The 15,859-nt window shown below is 42.0% G+C and overlaps 1 long non-coding RNA gene across 1 annotated transcript; it reads right to left on the bottom strand.

The window, feature by feature from the left end:
- Positions 1-8,861: 8,861 nt before the first annotated feature.
- Positions 8,862-13,711, bottom strand: LOC310648968. The gene is made up of 2 exons (XR_014494189.1): positions 13,477-13,711; positions 8,862-9,223 (listed from the first exon to the last, which is right to left on the bottom strand). It is a non-coding gene; the product is annotated as an uncharacterized lncRNA (long non-coding RNA).
- Between the last annotated feature and the right edge of the window lie 2,148 nt (positions 13,712-15,859).

Genomic DNA, 15,859 nt, shown 5'->3' with positions numbered 1-15,859 from the left:
CTTTTTATTTCTAATCATTCTAGCCTAATGATGCTTTTAATTTTGTGGAGTTTTAAAAATCAGCACCTCAAAAGCAGGGGAAAAAGGCCCTAAACGCGGCCAGGGCTTGCATTTAACCCCCTTTTTTCTAAAAGGTATTTATTTCTAGGAGGTTTTAAAATCATTTTCTCGAATACAGGGGGGGGGGGGAAACCATTTAAAACCCGCAGCTGGTTTTTACCTTTCTAAAAATCTAAAGTCACATATTTTGTCAATTGAGCCCTCAAATCCACATTTACATGTAACCATACGAAGCACGGCCTTAATAAAATATATTCTGCACCCCCTACAGCAAAAAGACAAGGAATATTAACAGGAATTAAAATGCTCACAAAGGGCAACCAGCCAGGTAGGAAGTAGGCTTGTTCGGGCATGTTAGGGCTGTGGATCCGGGCATGCGTGTTTGTGCCTGATAGTAAAAAAAGGGGGTTAGGCCTTGTTCGGGACATGCCTGGGCATGTCATACCCCATGATTCTGGACAGGTACAAGGCTCAAGGACGTGTCATAGCATGCACGGGGGAGATTGTACAGGCAGGTCTGAACAGCTAGCAATTTAATTCCAGCAGTGTTTTAAAGATGGCAAATACTGATGGAGATTTGTTTGATGTAAATTTGACCCCCAAACCTCCCAAGCGTGGGCACAGAATAAGAAAAGGATCTGAGCTATATGGCTTCATTGAAGACAACAAACTTATAAAGCCTTGTTGTTGCAGATTCATCAAATGGTAAGTAAATATAAAAATTAAGAAAACAGTATTTGAATAGTTGAAACAGCTAGACTAATCCTACCTTATTTCCTGTTTTAGAAACGGTGGAATCTCAAAATGTCAGCATGCCTCAGATTCTGAAAGCGTGTATCATTAAAATATTAAAATATTACACCATTGTTTAATGGGGTGTCTACAATCAGATGAAGACCATGCGGATGGTACCAGTGAAACAGAGCTTATTAGCAGCTTATGCTTTAGACTTTCTATGCCTCATATTCTCTGAGTCATCATCAGTATTTCTGACAAAGTGAATAACTTATATTTCACCAGGGATTCCCTTGGTGAGCTCAAGAAATTCATACATCATATAGCGCTTATGAAAAAACCACTGTCATTAATGAAGCTGAATTGCCATTGTCTCTGAAGAGGTTTATATGTCAGAATGTGACAGAAATTGATTACAAAAAACTGTTAATGCTATGAAATTTATAATAAAATGTGCTTTACAAATCACATGAAAGATGTATTATGTTTTTTCTTTTGGTGGCCCTCTGTTTAACCTTGTTAGGTGTTAAACACAGAGATACAATTTAATCAAAGCTCATGTGATATTATCCAATCAGGTTTTCCTGATGAGGCAGGGGGGCAGTTTTGCAAAAAATGAGAAGAACTCACTAACTCTGATGGGATTAATTTGTGACATCAACAGCCTGTATAAAAGCATGTCCCTTACTGGGAAAGTCACATCTGCTGGCTTCTGTCATACCCATACCTTCAGAGCCATTTGATCTGCTAAGAAGAACCTTTTCAGAATGAATCCTACTAATGAAAGTAGTTTATGCCTAATTTTTGAAACACTTAGATGCAAAATGGAGTTTGTAACATTCTTGTCTGCTTGCTTGTTTGTCTGATTGCTTGTTTTCTTTCACTAGAATGAATTGACAGATTCAGAATGTTTGAGGGTATATGAAGGTATTTGTCTTTCATACTTTCATACATTTAGATTCTTATAAACATTTCTGCAGCAATTCTGAATGTTGGGGTTTTTTCTTTTCCTTCAGAATGGGAGGACAACCAACCATTTGTGGATTTCACAATTCCAACAGAGTGCCAAGGAGTCTGAGGTGATAGCCAAAAGCCTTCCACAAGCTACGTAGCACGAATGCTGTTAGGAGGTATAATATCTAGCATTTTACCCAACTACAAAACCATTAGTATTTGTTGTTGTTGTTGTTGTTAGTTGCGAAGTCGTGTCCGACCCATCGCGACCCTATGGACAATGTTCCTCCAGGCCTTCCTGTCCTCTACCATCTTCTGGAGTCCATTTAAGCTCACACCTACTGCTTCAGTGACTCCATCCAGCCACCTCATTCTCTGTCGTCCCCTTCTTCTATTGCCCTCAATCTTTCCCAGCATTAGGCTCTTCTCCAGTGAGTCCTTCCTTCTCATTAGGTGGCCAAAGTATTTGAGTTTTAGCTTCAGGATCTGGCCTTCTAAAGAGCAGTCAGGGTTGATCTCCTCTAGGACTGACCGGTTTGATCGCCTTGCAGTCCAAGGAACTCGCAGGAGTCTTCTCCAGCACCAGAGTTCAAAGGCTTCAATTCTTTGGCGCTCAGCCTTTCTTATGGTCCAGCTTTCACTGCCATACATTGCAACTGGGAAGACCATAGACTTGACTATACGCACTTTTGTTGACAGGGTGATGTCTCTGCTTTTTACTGTGCTGTCTAGATTTGCCATGGCTTTCCTCCCAAGGAGCAAGCGTCTTTTAATTTCTTGGCTAGAGTCCCCATCTGCAGTAATCTTGGAGCCCAGGAAAATAAAATCTGTCACTACCTCCATTTCTTCCCCATCTATTTGCCAGGAATTGAGAGGGCCAGATGCCATGATCTTGGTTTTCTTAATGTTTAGTTTCAACCCAAGTTTTGCACTCTCCTTCTTCACCTGCAACAAGAGGATCTTTAGTTCTTCTTCACTTTCTGCCATTAGAGTGGTATCATCTGCATATCTTAGGTTGTTGATATTTCTTCCGGCAATCTTAATTCCAACTTTTGATTCATCTAGCCCTGCCTTTCTCATGATGTGCTCTGCATATAAGTTAAATAGGCAAGGCGACAGTATACAGCCTTGCCGGACTCCTTTCCCAATTTTGAACCAATCAGTGGTTCCGTGTCCAGTTCTCACTGTTGCTTCTTGGCCCGCATATAGATTTCTCAAAAGAGAAATAAGATGGTCTGGTATGCCCATCTCTTTAAAGACTTGCCAGAGTTTGTTATGATCCACACAATCAAAGGCTTTAGCATAGTCAATGAAGCAGAAGTAGATGTTTTTCTGGAACTCTCTAGCTTTCTCCATGATCCAGCGTATGTTAGCAATTTGATCTCTAGTTCCTCTGCCTCTTCGAAATCCTGCCTGTACTTCTGGTAGTTCTCGATCCACATACTGCTGGAGTCTAGCTTGTAGAATTTTAAGCATAACTTTACTAGCATGAGAAATGAGTGCAATGGTGCGATAGTTTGAACATTCTTTAGCACTGCCTTTCTTTGGAATTGGAATGTAAACTGATCTTTTCCAATCCTGTGGCCACTGTTGAGTTTTCCAAATTTGCTGGCAAATTGAGTGTAGCACTTTTACTGCATCGTCTTTTAAGATTTTGAATAGCTCAGCTGGAATACTGTCACCTCCACTAGCTTTGTTGTTGCTCAGCTTTTCTAAGGCCCACTTCACTTCACATTCTAGGATGTCTGACTCAAGGTCAGTGACCACCTCATTGTGATTATCAGGGATGTTAAGCTCATTCTTGTATAGTTCTTCTGTGTAATTTTGCCACCTCTTCTTAATCTCTTCTGCCTCTGTTAGGTCCCTGCCATTTTGGTCCTTTATCATGCCCATTTTTGCATGAAACGTTCCTTTCATCTCTCCAATTTTCTTGAAAAGATCTCTGGTCCTCCCTATTCTATTGTTTTCTTCTATTTCTTTGCATTGTTCATTTAAGAAGGCATTCTTATCTCTTCTAGCTATTCTTTGGAATTCTGCATTTAATTGGGCATATCTTTCTTTTTCTCCCTTGCCTTTCGCTTCCCTTCTTTCCTCAGCTATTTGCAAAGCTTCCTCAGACAGCCATTTTGCTTTCTTGCATTTCTTTTTCTTTGGGATGGTTTTGGTTGCTACCTGTTGTACAATGTTGCGAACCTCTGTCCATAGTTCTTCAGGCACTCTGTCTATCAGATCTAATTCCTTAAATCTATTTGTCACCTCTACTGTATATTCAACAGGGATATGATTTAATTCATACCTGACTGGCCTAGCGCTTTTCCCTACTTTCTTTAATTTAAGCCTAAACTTTGCAACAAGAAGCTCATGGTCTGAGCCACAGTCAGCTCCTGGTCTTGTTTTTACTGACTGTATAGAGCTTCTCCATCTTTGGCTGCAGAGCATATAGTCAATCTGATTTCTGTGTTGACCGTCTGGTGATGTCCATGTGTAAAGCTGTCTCTTGGGTTGTTGGAAAAGAGTGTTTGCTATGACCATCGTATTCTCTTGACAAAATTCTATCAGCCTGTGCCCTGCTTCATTTTGTACTCCAAGGCCAAACTTGCCCGTTATTCCAGTTATCTTTTGGCTTCCTACTTTAGCATTCCAATCCCCCATGATGATAAGGACATCATTTTTCGGTGTTAGTTCTATAAGGTGCTGTAGGGCTTCATAGAACCGGTCAATTTCATCCTCTTCAGCACCGGTGGTTGGGGCATAGACTTGGACTACTGTGATATTGAATGGTTTGCCTTGGATTCGAACTGAGATCATTCTGTCATTTTGAGGATTGTATCCCAGTATTGCTTTTCCTATTTTTTTATTGACTATGAAGGCTACTCCATTTCTTCTGATGGATTCTTGCCCACAGTAGTATACCTGATGGTCATCTGAATTAAATTCACCCATTCCTGTCCATTTTAGTTCGCTGATACCTAAGATGTCAATGTTTAGTCTTGTCATCTCTTGTTTGACCACGTCCAGCTTTCCTTGATTCATGGATCTTACATTCCAGGTTCCTATGGAGAAAGAATCTTTACAGCATCGAACCATAGGGTTTTCATGGCAAAGATACTGGAGTGGTTTGCCATTTCCTTCTCCAGTGGATCATGTTTTCTCAGAACTCTCCGCTATGACCGTCCTGGGTGGCCCTGCACGGTATAGCTCATAGCTTCATTGAATTATGCAAGCCCCTTCGCCACGACAAGGCAGTAATCCATTTGGCATTGGAGGAGAGCAAAGCTTCTGCATGACCAAGACACACTCCTGGGGCTACTGTTACACGTTTTACAAAGAGAGAAGCCGCCAAGAGTTGCACTTTGTAATTCTCATTGCCATCCTTCATCAAGCAAAATTCATTTCTGTTTCTCGTGAATTTGACTTTCACATCAATACCATTAATTAGCAGTGTGTTGAAAAAACAGATTGCTTTGCAGAGGCCCTAGCAGGTCCCATTTACGACTACCGGCCGTGTGTCTTGCTCCCACTTTGAAACCAGAGTTCCCAGTGGCTGTCAGTAGAGTACTCTCCATGAGGTCCGAGTCATCTTTGTAAAAACCACCAGATGTAAATTGGGTACCCAGCGCATCACCACCAAAGTTCAGAATCAGTTCAATCATGGCACGGTAAGAATAGCAATGATGGTTCTGTGTAATGAGCCGATCTCCCAAGGTAACATCCAGCTGATTAAACAGTGATGCTATGGGGTAGTTGGTCAGGGCTTGCTCCTTGGGAGGAAAGCCATGGCAAATCTAGACAGCACACTAAAAAGCAGAGACATCACCCTGTCAACAAAAGTGCGTATAGTCAAGGCTATGGTCTTCCCAGTTGCAATGTATGGCAGTGAAAGCTGGACCATAAGAAAGGCTGAGCGCCAAAGAATTGAAGCCTTTGAACTATGGTGCTGGAGAAGACTCCTGCGAGTCCCTTGGACTGCAAGGCGATCAAACCGGTCAGTCCTAGAGGAGATCAACCCTGACTGCTCTTTAGAAGGCCAGATCCTGAAGCTAAAACTCAAATACTTTGGCCACCTAATGAGAAGGAAGGACTCACTGGAGAAGAGCCTAATGCTGGGAAAGATTGAGGGCAATAGAAGAAAGGGACGACAGAGAATGAGGTGGTTGGATGGAGTCACTGAAGCAGTAGGTGTGAGCTTAAATGGACTCCAGAAGATGGTAGAGGACAGGAAGGCCTGGAGGAACATTGTCCATAGGGTTGTGATGGGTCGGATACAACTTTGCAACTAACAACAACAACACCCTAGCCCCGACATCAATATCCAATCCGTCAGCCTTTACAATCTTGCAACTCACATACAGTTGTTTAAATCTGTGTAATGCTCACCATGCCCCATGATAAAAAATTCCAGGGGAGCATTGGGTGTCAGCGCTGATAAAGATGGGATTTCGACATAGGTACTGTTTTCAATACTGGTCTGTGTAGGCGCCAGTTGAAAAAGATCCAGTTCTGATTTAACACATTCCTCTGAAGCAGAATGAATAAATGCCATATTGTATTAGAATATGTCTTCCTTGTCACAGGGCTTCCTCTTCTGTGCACGTCTCCTCTTGGTATGGCAGGTCTTTTTCATAAGTCTTCTCTTTTTAAATGGAATAGGCAGGCCCAATGCATAATTCTTCCTGGCTATGATCATCCCTGATTGATCCTGCCCCCTCTCAACAACTCAGGATACAAGATGCCCCGCAACATCTCTGGCAATGTTTTTGGCAGCAGATTTAACATGCGGCTTAATGATTTCTAATCCTTGCCTCAAAAAAGGCATTGGTTTTCGAAAAAGCCCATGGAACAGACCCCCTAAACCTGTCCCGTACATAATGGGGGCTCCTCGGAAGCCTGGAAGGCTGCCACCAGCTTGTGCCCTGTAGTAAGCCACGTAGTCTTGAGGGTTCCCGTGCTCCTTGATCACAACCATCCTTCACTTTTCCGAGGCCTAAAATGAAGCTTGACAATCACCTTAAAGGTAAAGGTAAAGGTTCCCCCGCACATGTGTGCTAGTCGTTTCCGACTCTAGGGGCCGGTGCTCATCTCCGTTTCAAATCCAAAGAGCCAGCGTTTGTCCGAGGACGACTCCGTGGTCATGTGGCCAGCATGACTAGACGCCAAAGGCGCACGGAACGCTGTTACCTTCCCACTGTAGTGGTCCCTATTTTTCTACTTGCATTTTTACGTGCTTTCGAACTGCTAGGTTGGCAGAAGCTGGGATGAGTATACAGGCGCTCACTCTGTTACGCAGCACTCAGGATTCGACCCGCCAAACTGCCGACCTTCTGATCGACAAACTCAGCGTCCTAACCCACTGAGCCACCTTCCTGTGATAAAAATGCACGTTTTTGTCCTGATCGGTTTTGATTTCTATGGTAATGGTATCGATGTGATGTTTGTTGACCGGTACATAATGTGGATGGTCATAGGTCATTGTGACGAAATCACTGTCTTAACCTCGCACAGGCACACAGTGCAGTAATGGCACATAGAAGTCGCCCACTATCTGGAGCTCTACAATGTCTGTGAAAACATATAAGGTGCTGAATCCAGGGAACATACCTAACAGATGTCCAAGTTCTCCGCTAACTAGAATGGTGTGCAGTTCATCTCCTTTAAGATTTTTTGACCCACTGAATCATAATGTAGGGTTGTCTTAGGTCCATCCTTAACGTTTGATATAAGCTTGTTCATATTTTCTAACCAATGTTGGATGCTGTTATAGTACCCGCTTCTCAAAGAAAAATGCCATCTCTTTCTCTCGTTAGCTATTTCAAAATATCCAGGTGAAGTTAATGTGTGCCAACTATGCGGATACTGTATCTCTGCTAGCCCTACTTCCCATGATCCTGGAAGATCCAACTATCTTGCTAATTGAATAGTAAATTTTTGTTTTGGGGGGAAATTGCTGCTGATGCATTGCTGGGTAGGGTGATGTAAAACTCCATATCAAAGATGTTGTACTTCAGTCTCCTTAACCCAACTGTTGAACCTCTCTGTCCAGCCAGTCCATTTAACTAGAAACTCTCTGTGTCTCCCCCACCCTCTTTTTTGGATAATTTTCTCTATTCTGTATATGCGCTGTTGGTCAGCAGGAACCTTTTGGAGCTCCTCAAAGTAAAAAGCCCCCTTTACAGGGTCACCCGTGTAATCATTTAATCTATATACAACTCTTTCCCCCCTTGTCTCCAGTTCTTTGATGATGAATATCTCATCTGTATAGGTTTGCTGATAGCCCTTTTCAAATTTACCCCAGTCTGAATACTCTGACATGATCCCCCACCTTAAGACATTTTTTCTTTCTTTTACTTTTTAAAGCTACCCCATAAAGCCTTATCCACACATCCCTTTCATTAGACAAATTTACGGTATTAGGAGCAGTCCCGATGCTACGACAGTAAGTGCTATTGTACCCCTGAAGAGTATCTGCCAAAAGTATCTGCCAAAATGTCTACATACCGATGCGTATTTCTATCTGTGAAATATCTCCAGAGTTTGTTTTTTAGGGTTCTATTAAACCTCTCTATAACGGCTGCATTAGTTTCACTATGAGTGACAAAATGATGAATGTCATAACGTGCTAAAAGTTTCTTCAGTGGGATATTCAAGAACTCTTTACCTGCATCTGTCTGTATTTTTCGGGGTGCACGTCCTATTTCAAAGATATTCTGGAAGGCAGCTGTAACTTCCCTCCCTGTTTTATCAGATAAAGGGGAGGCCCAGGCATATTTAGATAACACATCGATAACTGTTAAGATGTACTTTTTTCTATGGTTCTCCTTAGAAAACTTGGAGACATCTATGAGGTCAGCCTGCCATTGATGATCTAAGGCAGACACTACTGTTTTATTTTTAGGAAAATTAATTCTTGCAGGCTTATGAAGCATATAAGCATCTTGGCCTGACAGCCACATCCTGATTTGTTTCATGGTCAGGTTTTTATCATGTTTTCTAGCTTCCTGAAAAAGGCTATTCACACCTCCATAAATACCTACACATCCTGGTGTATAATAAATACGGCTTAGAAACTTTTCATGCATTATTATACTGAAAGAAAACTGACAAATGGTCAAGCATTGACATTAACACAGTCTTTTATTGGTTATACAGAGTTCAGAGGGGTGGCATGGCTCCACCATCAGAAAAATACCCATCATCACCACTATCAAAATTAGAAGATAAACCCCCATAACACAATACGGTAACCCGCCTGTAGCCCCCAATGCATGTCCGCAGTCGCAAGCAAGCCAGTCTTTACACAAATTGCACCTCTTTAACTCACAGGGTTGGTAGCGTGATCTCTGGGATAGCTCAGAACCCCAGTTATAGTCTAGATCAGAAAAATCTGCAGAAGCTTTGTGACTGCTGCGATTACCATAGGAATATAAAATCGGGGTGTCTTGAAGTGTTTGCTGTCTAGGCGTTATTAATTCGGAATCTGCAAAATATAAAGCACATCCTGCTAGTGTGATATCGGTGCCAGCAGCATTTACATTAACATAAATAAAAACATATTTTATTTACCATTGCAGGGAGATAATGTAGCATCATTCATCATTTCACAGGCTGTATGGTAAGTACTCTGCACCTCATCGTTAAAGTTACAACACATCATGCTACAGCCAGGCAAATCGGGCCTGAATAAAAAAAATTCTTTATCATAACCCCTGCAACAGATTTCGTCACATTCTTCCAGCTGGGGCCTTGTGTCAGCCCGTGTGACGCTCGCTTTTGCAGTTGTTTTAAAATCAGCTTTGGAGCCAGAGGTTATCATCTTCAAAAGACTGCTGGAATTAAATTGCTAGCTGTTCAGACCTGCCTGTACAATCTCTCCCGTGCATGCTATGACACGTCCTTGAGCCTTGCGTGTGTCCAGAATCACAGGGTATGACATGCCCAGGCATGTCCCAAACAAAGCCTAACCCCCTTTTTTACTATCAGGCACAAACATGCATGCCTGGATCCGCAGTCCTAACATGCCCGAACAAGTCTACTTCCCACCTGGCTGTGCTTCGTACGGTTACATGTACATGTGGATTTGAGGGCTCAATTGACAAAATATGTGACTTTAGATTTTTTAAAAGGTAAAGGTAAAGGTTTCCCCGCACATGCGTGCGAGTCTAGGGGCCGGTGCTCATCTCCGTTTCAAAACAGAAGAGCCAGCGCTTGTCTGAGGACATCTTCGTGGTCATGTGGCAGGCATGACTGGACGCCAAAGGCACATGGAACGCTGTTACCTTCCTACCAGAGTGGTCCCTATTTTTCTACTTACATTTTTACGTGCTTTCGAACTGCTAGGTTGGCAGAAGCTGGGACGAGTAACAGGCGCTCACTATGTTACGCGGCACTCAGGATTCAAGCCGCCAAACTGCCAACCATCTGATCGACAAGCTCAGTGTTTTTACAAAGGTAAAAACCAGCTGCGGGTTTTAAATGGTGTTTTTTTCCCCACCCTGCATTCGAGAAAATGATTTTAAAACCTCCTAGGAATAAATACCTTTTAGAAAAAAAGGGGTTAAATGCAAGCCCTGGCCGCCGTTTAGAGTCTCCTTTTTTCCCTGATTTTGAGGCGCTGGTTTTTAAAACTCCACCAAATTAAAAGCATCATTAGGCTAGAATGGTTAGAAATAAAAAGCATTTATTATTATCATTTCAGAGCTCCCCAAAGTAGGGCTTGTTTCCCAAAAGCACAGGCCTCTGTTAATTATTTACTTTATTTAGCTTATTCTGTTTGTTTTGAATATCCATAGAATTAGTCTAGGGCAGGGGTCAGCAACCTGAACCAGTGAAAGAGCCACTCGGAACCAGTTCCCTCACAAAAGGAAAAACTGGGAGCCGCAAAAAATGTGTGCACATGAGCATACATGCGCACATGTGCAGAACAGGGTTTGACTGAAGAGTGGAGCCAAGGCGAGATATGCACCTACCCTGCATATTTGAATTGATTGGTTGAACTTTTTTAGTTCCACTTTTTTTGGGGGGGACTGCACATGGCAGAGGACTGGGAGCCGCAGGAGACGGCTGAAAGAGCCGCTTGCAGCTCCGGAGCCGCGGGTTGCAAACCTGTGGTCTAGGGTTAAGCTAATCATGTGCCCAGAGGCTTGACTGCCTTGACTTATTGATGGGGTTAGGTTCAAGACGTCTTATCTGAAAATAGGGTTGCTAGGGTTACTCTTGCTTCTCCTGATGGGCTTAGGCCAACACGTCACTTCCCCTTGCCTTATCTGAAAATAGGGCAGTTACTTCCGCATAGGGCCATGATCTGCTGACATAATAATAAATAATAAATAATAAACCTTTATTGTCAAAGTACAACATGTGTACATTGAGATTAGCTGAGCCTCCCCCCCCCGTGCTCTCTCCCCCCAACACACAGTGACAACAAACCCTCCATCCTACCACACCATGTGAACCAACTACACCACACACCAGCCTCCCAAGTCAATTCTACATAAGATTATGTCCCATTTAAGAGCCTAACAGCCCACGGATAAAAGCTATTTTTCAGCCTGTTGGTACGGCTGGCTATATTCCTATATCTCCTACTCGATGGTAGGAGAGTAAAGAGATACCGTCCAGGGTGTGAGTCATCCCTGAGAATCTTCCTCACTCTTCCAAGGCAACGAGCCCTGGCGATGTCATCCAGTGGTGTCAGGGAACAGCCCACAATGTCTTGTGCTGTGCTCACTACCCTCTGTAATACTTTCCTGTCTGCGGCTGTCAGACCAGCATACCAAACCACAATACCATACGAGAGGACGCTCTCTATAGTAGACCGGTAAAAGAGGGTCATTAGCTGTTGTTCTACCCTGTTCTTCCGCAAGACCTTAAGAAAGTGAAGCCTCTGTTGGGCCTTTCTAGCCACCTGGGTTGTGTTAACTTTCCAGGTCAGATCTTCACAGAGGTAGACTCCCAGAAATTTAAAGGAGGAAACTCTCTCTAGACAGTCCTCCCTGATGTAAAGTGGGTTTGTTTACTTTGATGACGTCACTGATCAAAAGTGCTGATAATTTTCATTAAAAAAAGGTATACACTATAACACAGCACTGAAAAAAATGACAGATGACAGTTTTTCAGTTACAACCTTTGAACCATCCCCATGATCATGTGATCAAAATTTAGATCCTTGGCAACCGTTCCATACTTATGACCGCTGCTGTGTCCCAAGGTCATGTAATCCCCTTGTAACCTTCTGACAAGCTAAGTCAATGGAGATTCACTTAGCAACCATGTTACTAACAACTGCAGTGATTCACTTAACAACTGTGGCAAGGAAGGTCGTAAAATAGGAGAAAACTCAACAAATGCTTCACTTAGGAACAGAAATTTTGGGCTCAATTGTGGTTGTAAGTCGAGGACTACTTGTATAGGGTAAAGGAAAAGAGCTTTCAGTTGGATAAATTTTTTGTTTATTAAAAATATTTAGTGCATACTTTTTAAAATTTTCTATGATAAATTTATGCTCTCATCTATCAATTTAAACAAGTTAACATCTGTACAATATCAAATCAGGTATTTTTAGTTATCCTATTTTCATAAAACAATATGAGTCAACTGTTTCTCATAGTTGTATAGCTTATTAGAGTTCCTTTTAATAGAACTAAACCAAATATATGGAGCATGTCTATTTTTTGTAGTTAAACAGTTAATAGTTTTAAGAATGTTTCCAACTATTAAACACCAGAGGAATAAAATACTCTTCTCCAGTTGTCTATATCAGCCCCATCCAGCACAACTACACTACAGTATTTTTTATATTTAGAGGTCAAGGTAGGTTGGCATGGAAATTTCTAAAGTGTTATCCCACCAAAACAACCCTGTAAAGTTAATTAGGCAAAAACTAATCCAGAATCACCAGTGAGTTTCCATGGTTAAGAATGAATTTAAACATGAGTCTCCCTTCATCCTAGTCCACCAATAACCAATATGCTACATTGCACTGCAGCTGCTGGAATCCTTATTATGGTGTCATGATAACACTAAACTTGGAATAATTCCCCAATCACTGGTTTGTCTGTGCAACACAGGAATGAGGCTCGACGGCTTCTGTGCCAAACAGTTCCTTCTGCTTGCCGGCACGCGAAGCCCAACCGCTTGCCGGGTCCTAATCCTAGCAGTACCCTTCACTGTCTCCTGCCACCTTAACTAAACAAACGGCTCGCCTCCCACTTGTTCCCTTCCAGTTGCCGACAAGGCTCCAACTCCACCCTCAACTGTTAACAGCTGAAGAGGCGGGGTGAAGAAACGCAGAAGAGAAGCCAGGAAAGACCTTCCGAGTCCAGATTTGACTGTGCCGAGAAGCGCTGGCGCCTTCGTTTTTGTTAACCATCTAGTTAGCTTAGAAAATACATCCCAGTACAGGTTGGAAGTACTGTGATCAGGAAAGGCACGCGTGCCAACGCACGGGGTTTTGGGGAGGATCATTAAGAACAGGGTAACTATGAACCTAAATCTGCTAAGATTTAAAATAGTACGCCTGTTGAAAATGCAAGACGCGAAGGCAGCTTTTCTCCGTCAAAACGCCGACTGCGAAATGTCTCCGACACACTCTGCTTGTTCTACCCTGCTCTGAACAACTTGCAGCCGGAGGAATAAAAACCAGTACAAGCCTCTCGCCGTTGCTCTTTCCCATATCTCCAGCTTTTCTCTCATTTAAAATTATGTCTAAAATGCTCCCTCGAGTATCCTTACCTGCTGGCGGGTTTGTAGTCCCCGAACTGAGTAGCCCCGGTCTCCATAGATAATTTAAAAACAGGCTCTTGCGCTGACTTGAATGAAACTGCTCAGCTCAATCAAATTGCAGATGGCTGTGGGGCAGATGGCTGGCGTCTGCTGGGCCGATTAGATAAGGCGCGGTCTTTCATTCACGCCGGACTCCCACTACAGCTGAATTCCGAGGTTCCTGCCTTCTCATGCGTGTGAGCAAGGGGCGTCTAAAAAGAGGGTAAGTGCGGAGTGGAAAGTTATTGCTGGCTCTCGCCTGCCATCCAGGGAGCAATTAGAAAGGCAACTTCCGTCCCCGAGGCCGAGAGAGAGAGAGAGTTGTTGCGTTTGTCAGGCAGGCAGAGAGGGAAGCTATGCAATATTTATAGGCAGGTATTTTCTTTCGGAGGCCAAACGAACCAGTTGCGTTGTCTACACAAATTAGCGTATCGGGAGCAGGTGCTTATTATTAAAGCATCAGAATATATGTATGTAAGTATCGACCAAATTTCTTTAAAATGATTAGAGATACAGTTTGTACGATAGCCCTTAGGCTGCAGTAGTGCAACATACTTTTTTTCATTCCGCTGGGTAAGGATTCTTTTCTAAAGACAGCTGTTCAATAAAACCGAACCGACATTCATAATTTTGATCTGAAATGGAGAACTGAGCTGTAGCACCTGTTAGAAAAACTAAGTATTGGGAATAATACAAGTTGTAGTAAAATGGTTGCCGACAATACTGTAGTGTAGTCCAAAGTTCGCTTCAGATAGCTCTTTGGCTCATGCAAAGGGCAGGTTCTCATGTGCTATAATATGGAAAATTTAGACGAAGGTTGGGGACGTGGAGCTCGGAGCGAATACAGCAAACGAAGAATGACGACAGGATCGAGTGAGAAAGGCAAGCGGCGGCGCCCCACATTTTCGACAGGCAAAAGCGCGCTTGCGAACAAACATAGATCACATATCTGCCTCTGTCAGAGGATTTTGCTTACATAATCAAGAATCCGAAAAGTCAATTCCTGTCCTCGAGTGTGTTTCTGAAAAAGAAACCCATTCCTTCCCTAAATGCTAAATCCCTTAAAATAAGTGGGCAGTTTTAAATTTCCCTGGACTGTAGTGAAGTATTGTAATGAAAGTTTGGGGGGGGGATTTTTCTTTTTATGAGGGATTAATATAAATTCAGAGTCCTCTAATCTAAACAAGATCAAGCCTTGTCATTATATAGCCACAGGCTTTGTTTCAAAATAATTTTACAAACAAACGTGATGGTATTTTGGGGTTATTACACTGCTATAAAAGGCCCTCAGAGGCAGTAGCCCCTTTAAAATTGCTCATAATGTCTTTTGCAAATCTCTCAACCAGTTTATTATTTAATTCTGTGTAAAGTTAATAAATGCACATATTTTATCTGAGCTTCTAGCTTTTAATAATGGTAGTCTGTTGATGTTAAACTAATATTTAAGAAAAATAAGCTGTATTTCAATACAAATGAAATGTCCAATATGTAGTGATGCATCTGATATTGCCTCCATAATGTTTTTTATATGAATGGCAATGAGTGCAGCAGAATGAAGAGCTGGCAAGTACTTTTTAGACAAGGAGAGGAATTAAGTTACTTCTTGTGAGGAGACTTGCAAGACAGCAGTGTCATCTGGATTAGAGCCCTGATGAGAGATAGCCATCTTGTTCAAACCTTTAAAATAGCACTACATTTATATATTTCCTTTTCCAATGATTTTTGGAATTGTTAACTTCTTTTCAGCTATTAGGGACTTTTGGATCAACAAGTTTTATGGTATCAAGAAAGTTTCCTTTAATCCTTAGCAAAATAAGATTTAAATACAAGTTTAAAGTCTTAAAAATATTGGAAGGGTGGGGGAGAAGGCAATAAACAGCAAAATGATTAGATCATTGATTTTGGAAAGTTACAAAGTGACTAAGGGTTCAGATGGATTTGAAATAAGATTTTTGTATTCATTATAAGAATTCTTCCTATTGGAAAATGCTTTTGTTTTGAATTCTTAAAAAAAGATATGATTTTGAAGATTGGACACTGAAAGAACCAGAAGAAACTGTATTATAAGATGAAGAACAACACTTAAATTGGATTATTACTAAATTAAACTACTACAGAATGGAGCAATTCAGTTTTTTCATAGATGGCCTCTTTGATCTGTCTTTCAAACCAGCGGTCCTCTCTGTCCAAAATGTGGAATTTGCTGTCTTCAAAAGAGTGGCCTTTGCTTTTTAAATGCAGATGGACTGCTGACTCTTGTCCTGATGGGTTTGTTCTATGTTGTGCCATACATTTATGAAGTTGTTGTTTCCCCAATGTATAGATCTACACATGACTCACTGCAATGTACTGC

This window comes from Vipera ursinii, assembly GCF_947247035.1.
Source record: "Vipera ursinii genome assembly, chromosome: Z".
Taxonomy (NCBI): Eukaryota; Metazoa; Chordata; class Lepidosauria; order Squamata; family Viperidae; genus Vipera; species Vipera ursinii.
This window is presented reverse-complemented; position numbering and strand designations above follow the sequence as displayed.